Genomic DNA, 8,263 nt, shown 5'->3' with positions numbered 1-8,263 from the left:
CTTTAGCAGCTGCTTCTTTATCCTCAACAGCTTTACCATCCAGCATCCTCACCAAAGGTGCAATGCCCCCAAATTCCCCCAACTCCTTTCGCGTTTTTATATCGTAATCCCAAATTATAAACAGCCCTAGCAGCAACAACTCTCAGTCTCTCACTCCCAACACATTACAATTCAAATCCAACACAATCCATCCCAAAATCCACTCGAAACAATAACCTCAGCAATTGGATGACACGAAACTAAACACCTAAATAACTCAACCACAACCTTCAAACCCCTAACATTCGAAACAGAATCCAATAATTCATCAAAAACTTAACCCCGCCTTCCTTCACAATAAAAAGCTTCAACCTTTCATCATTAATCAAACACAAATTACACAAACACCCAATCACATTTTCCCACAGTACAGACTTTTTCTTTGGCAAACCCGAAACCCGATTCGAGGACACGAATCAATGCTTGAATTAAAGCCAACCCTTCTGCAATGAAAACATGCTTGCTTGAAGAACTGAAACCCTAAAAATCAAAACGACGTCGGTTTTTTTAAGCTGAGGGGACGAGTTTGAATGCCGTAAGCGCAGGAGCAAATGGAAATAACATATTTTTGAATCTTATTTTAAGTTGCCAAATCAACAGAATATAAGCATTAGCCACGTAAGGATCAGCCACATAGCATTGACTAACGTCTGTTAGTTAGTTGACTTTTAACGGAAGGATGTGAATCAGAAAATATTAAAAATTTAAGGATCGCATTATTGAGAAAAATAGGAGAGGGACCTAGATAATAAATCACTTATAGTTCACGGACGTTAGAATTAATTATCCCAAAATATTATTATCGCGCGCACTTGTTATTTCCTCGTCACGGTACTTAAAATATATAATTAAGTTATTAAATATTTCTTGCGTCAGTGTAACTTTAATCAAAGATTAATTATGTTAATATAAATATTAATCACGCCTATTCATAAATAGTAATTTTTTGACAATTAAAAAATAAAGTTATTAAATAATAATTACATACTTGAGAATTTGGGATTGTTACCTCTCTATAATTATTTTTCCTTTGTGGAGTATAATCTACGAGATTTTGATAGAGTATACTGTATACTTGAATTCTTTTGGTGGATATCAAATATATGATTTTCTTCATTGTTATTTTTTTTCCCGAACATAATCTACGAGATTTTTGTAGAGTATACTTGAATAATTTAGGACGAATATTATACTTTAAGAGGGTGTATTCGATTGGGATTTTAAAAAAAAAAATTCATTCATGAAATCCGAGTGTATTCAATTGGGATTATTTAAAATCTATTAAAATCTTGGAATATTCAATTGAGATTTTAAATTATGCTACTGGTGGTATTCAATTAGGATTTCAAATTATGCTTAAAAATCCTATGATATTCAATTGAGATTGTTTAAAATTTTATTAAAATCTGAAGGCCGATGGATTTTTTTTTGGATTAAATAAAATTAGGGATTTTGTGGGATTGGTTAGTGTATTTTATGTTTTTTGAAATCACACCAAAATCAATGAGATTTTGAAGGATTGTGCTTAAATGGTAAAAAAATTATATCAACTCTATGTCAATTTATCAAGAACCCACATAAAATCAAAATCAAATACAATCAATTAAAATCCATATATTAAAAACAATCAATTAAAATCTCAACCAAATACATGGCCAGAGTTTGCATAGAATTAAAATCTGTTATATTCTATAAAAATTCATAAATTCTTTATTAAGAATTCAGTACATATATATCTCTTCTATCACTGAATGAGTGGAAAGATTATATATGTGAAAAAAATATGCAAAAGATTGTCTCTAGCTATAAATTCCATGAACACAGCTGTTTTATTCAATAACTGTGAAATCTCATATCCCTTATTATCTTTTTAAACTCATATAAACAACAAAAATCACAAATTACAGCTCATATTGCTATCAGAGAGGTTTATCATGAACATCTATAAATTGCTCGCCTCCTAGTGCAACACCCTATATATACTTATCTCTTTCATTGTTTAGTTGACAGCAATAACATTTTCTCAGTGATGAGTAATTCAAACCAACATTGTTTAACAAGCCCAATATCTACAACTCCAGGGAGGCATGGAGGAGCTCCTCATTATTCATTCAATTATGTGTCCATAAGCAGCATTTGAACAACGGTAAGTTCTCGAAAATGAAATTATCTGGTAGCATGTAGAACTGCACTGCAGACGGATTGCACCCTGTGAATACGTACAAAAAGCCCAAAATAAGGATTTAAGGATTTGTGTTCAGAATCTGCTATCGTTAGTTATATATTTATGCAGAAGAGTAGCCAGGGACACATTTCTGTTGTTGATGTTGCGTATCCACTAGGTGCAATCCCGTGCGTTTCTACAAGCTTCCAGATGATTTCCAATTCTGGGACTTACAGTTGTTTGTAATGCTGCTTCTGGACACATTATTAGTTGTTTTCATTTTCAATTTGCAGATGCTGCAGGTAATTTTATGGGAGGAAGGGTGGTCTCTCACATGAAAGCAGCAAGTATTGTTACGCTTGTACTTGTCGTTTCTACAGAAGTCTGATGTTTTAATTTTATTATCTCTAGCGTTGTTCTGCAGTGCAAGAGATCCGCTAGCCATGTACACTGATAAACCATCGGGTTCAAATAAATCATTTTCAAATATTTATTCCTTATGTTTTTCAAGCTGATACATACTTTTCCGTATGTGCATCACTTTATTCTTGCAATGATTTATTGCATTTAGTATACACATAGATAATACATTTAGAAGTAATCTATATATCTGACGTGGCGTATTCTAAATCTCTTATTCTAATTTTCCTCAATTTTGTTAGGATCATGTGCTTACCAGTGCGCTAAAAGCCAGAGCTTTTAAAGAAGATGCAACATTATTTCCTTATACTTAGGACATTAATTACAAGCGCCTCGTGCTGGACACAGAGCCCATAATATCCCCAACAATCCCCCCAGCATTTGCCTATCAGGATGCCTTCCTTGGGTTTCGAGCTTTTAGAGAAGGTGCAACCTTACTTCCTTATACATAACATATTACAAGCGCATCGTGTTCATGTTTATATAACTAGGTAGATGCTGGACACAGAGCCCATGATATCCCAACAATCCCCCCAAGTCAAGCTTCACAGCAAAGAAGTGTCTTGATCTAGTTAATGCGGATCTCTGTTGTCCCATCTCGCCATCAACGCCATCTGGGAACAAATATATTCTTTTGTTAGTCGATGATTCACTACAAGAAAACTGTTAATAAACATCACACATGAGACATCAGTCACTTCGGCCACTGATGTCTAAAGTATCATAGACATCGTCCATTTTTTATTTGATGTCCATATAGTTTTAAAACATCGCAGATTTCGAAACCAATGTCTTAAGTTCAAATATTAAAATTAAGCGCGCTGCCTCCCAATTGTTTTCCCCCCTTAGCTGAAAATCTCCTCCTTAATGTTTTTTCTTTCCCTCTAACACATACATTCAGACAAACTAAAGTCTAAAAACTAAAAACTAAAAATAGAAAAACACTCAAACCTCTCTCTCTCGACTCTCTCTCACTCACACCTCTCTCTCTCTCGACTCTCTCTCACTCACACCTCTCTCTCGACGATCTCCGCGCCGCTCCTCCTCTCTCCACCTCAGCTCCGCTCACCACCTCCTCCGCTCTCAGCTCTCTCTCGCCACTCTCCACCTCCGCAAACAGCTCTCTCTCCGCCGCTCTCTTAGCTCTCTCTGCTCAGCTCTCTCTCTCTGTTTCAAGGTTTGTCTCTTCTCTTCTGCTTATAACTTGAGGCCCCATAGTTTTGTGAATCAAAATCCGAGTTCTTAAAATTGGGGGTTTTATGAAATTGAAACCCTAATTTTGTTATTTGTTTTGTTAATTGATACTGGGTTCTCGTTGTAGCTTTATTTAAGCTAATTGGTATTTATTTTTTGAATTTATTTATTTTGTCAAAAACCCTAGTTCTGGTTGTTATTTGTTACTTGTTTATATGTTTTTGTTTGTATAGTGTGGGGTTAAATTATATGTGCATTTGATTAAATGAATGTAGGTTGTTGTTGTAAGTTTGGTTGATGTAGGCTAAATGAAATATAGGTCATAAGATATACATAATAATATTTAATCATAAAATTAGGTCTGAATTTTAGTGACATACCAGGTGGTTTGAAATGGACAAGTCTTGGATAAAGGCAGATAGAGATTCCTTACAGTATGAAATTGGTGTAGAAAATTTCTTGATTTTCGCGGAGGAAAATGCTAAAAACCCAAAGAAGATACGTTGCCCCTGTTCACGTTGTGCTAACTTCAAAAAAAACTTCTGTCAATGCAATCAGGGGTCATCTATATGAATCTGGGTTTAGTTTAGGGTATTTGGATTGGATTTGGCATGGGGAAGAGGTTGGTAACTTTATTAACTCACATACGGGTAGTTCTTGCCCTGCTAAAATTCCAACACACGTTAGCGAAACGGTTAAAGTATGTGAAGCAGCCTATAATGATGGAGAATGCGATAATGAATCAGATGACTTTATGAGGTTTGTTTCCGATGCGGAACAACCTCTTTTTGAGGGAAGTGAGTGCACCAAACTAGAGTCAGCCTTGAAATTACATAATTGGAAGGCTAGGTTTGGAGTTAGTGATAAGGCCTTCACTGATCTTCTTGAATCTGCTGGCTCGTTTCTTCCTAAAGGTAATGTGCTTCCGCCAAATATGTATGAAGCGAAGAAAACCTTGACTGATTTAGGACTTGAGTATGTTAAATTCCATGCTTGTCCAAATGACTGTGTATTATACAGGGGTCCAGTTCTCGAGTCTTTAGATGAGTGTCCAAAGTGCCAAATTTCTCGCTGGAAAATTGCAAAAGACGATAAAGTTAGGATTAACGTTCCAGCGAGAGTTATGTGGTATTTTCCGATAATCCCCAGATTCAAACGGCTTTTTAAACCTGCTGATACTGCTAAATTAATGAGTTGGCATGCGAATAATCGATCTAAAGATGGAAAGATGCGTCATCCATCTGATTCCCCTTCTTGGAGAAATGTATAAATATATATAATAATGGATTAAACAATCGGTACAGCTGTTGGCCAGTTATGTTAGTAACATATAATCTTCCTCCATGGTTATGCATGAAGAGGAAGTTTATGATGTTAACAACATTGATTTCCGGCCCGCACGAGCCTGGAAATAATATTGACATATAACTACAGCCATTAATCGATGATTTAAAAAAATTATGGGAGGAGGGTGAACCAAATGTTTATGATGCACATAGTAAATCCTACTTCACTCTCAAGGCAGTTCTAATGTGGACAGTGAATGATTTCCCGGGATACGCAAATCTGTCACGCTGCAGAAATAAGGGTTATATGGCTTGTCCAATCTGTGGTGATCAAACTGTGGCTAAATATTTAAATCATAGTAGGAAAATGTGTTACCTAGGTCATGGTCGATATTTAGACCGTCATCATCCTTATAGGAGGCAGCGAATGGCTTTTGATGGAGAACAAGAACTTGGTGATGCACCTGAGCCACTCAGTGGAGAAGAAGTGTTGGCGCAACAACAGAAACTTGAATTCAGTTTTGGGAAAGGGGGAAAGTCGAAAAAGGTGGAGTATGCATGGAAGTAAAAATCAATTTTTTTTGAGTTAGAATATTGGAAGTTTCACCACGTTCGTCATTGTTTAGATGTTATGCACATCGAGAAGAACGTGTGTGATAACATAATTGGGACACTACTTAACCTGAAATTCAAGACTAAGGACGGCGTTGCCTCTCGTCTTGATATGGTTGAGATGGGTGTAAGGCCTGATTTAGCTCCTGAAATAGGAGAAAAGAGGACATACTTACCTCCTGCCCCTTTTACTTTGTCTAGAAAAGAAAAGAAAAATAATGTTGGGATCATTGTCCAATATGAAACTACCATATGGACATGCATCCAATATTAAAAATTGTGTCTCAATGCCTGATTTGAAGTTGTATGGGCTGAAGTCCCATGATTGTCATGTCCTCCTCCAACAGTTACTACCGGTTTGTATTCGTTCCGTGCTTCCGAAAAATGTAAGGGTAAGTATAATCAGATTATGCTTTTTCTTCAACTCTTTGTGCAACAAAGTCGTAGATGTGTCCAGATTGAGTAAACTCCAATCAGATGTGATTCTGACCTTGTGCGAGTTGGAAAAAATATTCCCTCCATCATTTTTTGATGTTGTGATACATCTAACAGTCCATTTAGTAAGGGAATTGCGTTTATGTGGCCCGGTTTTTTATAGGTGGATGTTTCCATTTGAACGATTTAATAAAATATTGAAGAGTTATGTACGGAACCGATTTTATCCGGAAGGTTGTATAGCTGAAGGTTATATTAAAGAAGAATCAATTGAATTTTGCACGGGGTTCTTTACCGAGAGTAGCAGAATTGCTGGTCTTGACAAAGATGAAAATTTTTCTGGTCCAGTTGGTGGCGTGACAATGAAGTCGGTGGCAGAAAAGGAACGAGATGAGGCACATCTCACAGTCCTCCTTAATAATATTGAAGTGGAAGCATATATTAAGTAAGTAAATTATTTATACGTAGTATTTCTTATAAGTCCTGTAGTAGTCCCTTTTTATAATGGTTTTTTCTTATTTAATGTAATTATGATCAGGTTGCATAAGGAATATTTGGAAAGAATTTACGAAGGAAAAAAGAAGGGTGCACAATGGCTATTGGGAGAGCACAATCGACAATTTGCAGACTGGTTTCAACAGACAGTTGGGTGACATTCTTCTCCTATTTTATTTCAATTTTCTTCAATTTGTGATTTACTTGATATCAACTTATAGGCCTTATGACTTTATGTGCAGGTGAGTACAGAAATCAGTGACGGGAAAGCCATTTCAGAAACAATAAGATGGTTGGCAGGAAAACCATCTTATTCAGTGTTGACTTATGAAGGCTATGTGGTTGACGGGGTCCGATACCACACAAAGGAGCGAGATAATGCTAGGGTAGTTCAAAACAGTGGCGTGTCATTAGTTGCTAGGACAGTCCAAGTGTCCAGTGCTAAGGATATAAATCCTATAGAGGGTGATTTAACATTTTATGGCATTATAGAAGAAATATAGGAGTTATACTACCACGCATTCAAGGCCCCTTTATTTTTGTGTACATGGGCATCAAATGATAGAGGTATCAAGTCCGATGATCTTGGCTTTACACTCGTGAACTTCAATCGACCAGGCCACAAGAAGGACAAATATGTCTCTGTTGATCAAGTCAACCAAGTATTTTATCTTGAGGATCCATGTGATGCTCATTGGTCAGTTGTGTTATCATCGACAACTAGAGATTATCATGCCCTGTATGACGAAGATGTTCCAGAGCAGATATCGTGGAATCCTCCCCCGTTCTGTTGCCATATCCCGATATGTGACCCTACTATTAGTGTTGATGCAACTGTTAGTAATAAAAGAGAAAATGTAGAGGGGATTTGGGTTAAGCAGTGATAGGTGTCTATATATTTAGCAATATAGTCATCTGCAATATAGCAATATGTACTTGTTTGAATTGTACTTGTTAAATTTAGCAATATGTACTTGATTGAATTGTATCTGTTAAATTTAGCAATATGTACTTGTTTGAATTGTTTGCATTGTAATTGTTTGAATTTTCTCTGCATTTTACATTATAGCTGTGATTGAATTTTGCATATTGTTTGAAATATGCATATTGTTTGAATTTGGCATTTTATTTGAGTTACTGTGGACTTATAATGTGTGTGTGTGTTATTTGTGCAGATTGAAACATGGCACCTAAAAAGCAAAGGAAAACACAGAAGGCTGGTAATGCAAGTGGAGACACTAAACTGCTGGAGAATGAGATCACAGCATCACAAATCCAAGAAAACCAAGAATTGCAGGCATCGGAACCTCAACAAGCTGGATCAGAGCAACTAACTGTTAACACAACTGGGACAGTTGTAAAAAAATCTGGAGGTAAGCGCGGGGTATGCGCAATGTACAAAGTAATTGTGAAGAAGGCTCATGGGAAAAAGTCTAAAGTCACTTGTGATGAGTATGGAATGCCTAACGGGGAAACAAGGGCCCGATTGCAGTCCTACATCGGTATGTTGGCCAGGACTACAGTTCCAATCGATATTGAGAGTTGGCCCAAGGTTGATCCTGAATTAAAAGCGAAGATTTGGATGGATATTCAGGTACTTTGTAATAATGCTTTAGTT

This window comes from Daucus carota, chromosome 9 (genome assembly GCF_001625215.2).
Source record: "Daucus carota subsp. sativus chromosome 9, DH1 v3.0, whole genome shotgun sequence".
Taxonomy (NCBI): Eukaryota; Viridiplantae; Streptophyta; class Magnoliopsida; order Apiales; family Apiaceae; genus Daucus; species Daucus carota.
Note: the sequence above shows the minus strand (reverse complement) of the source record.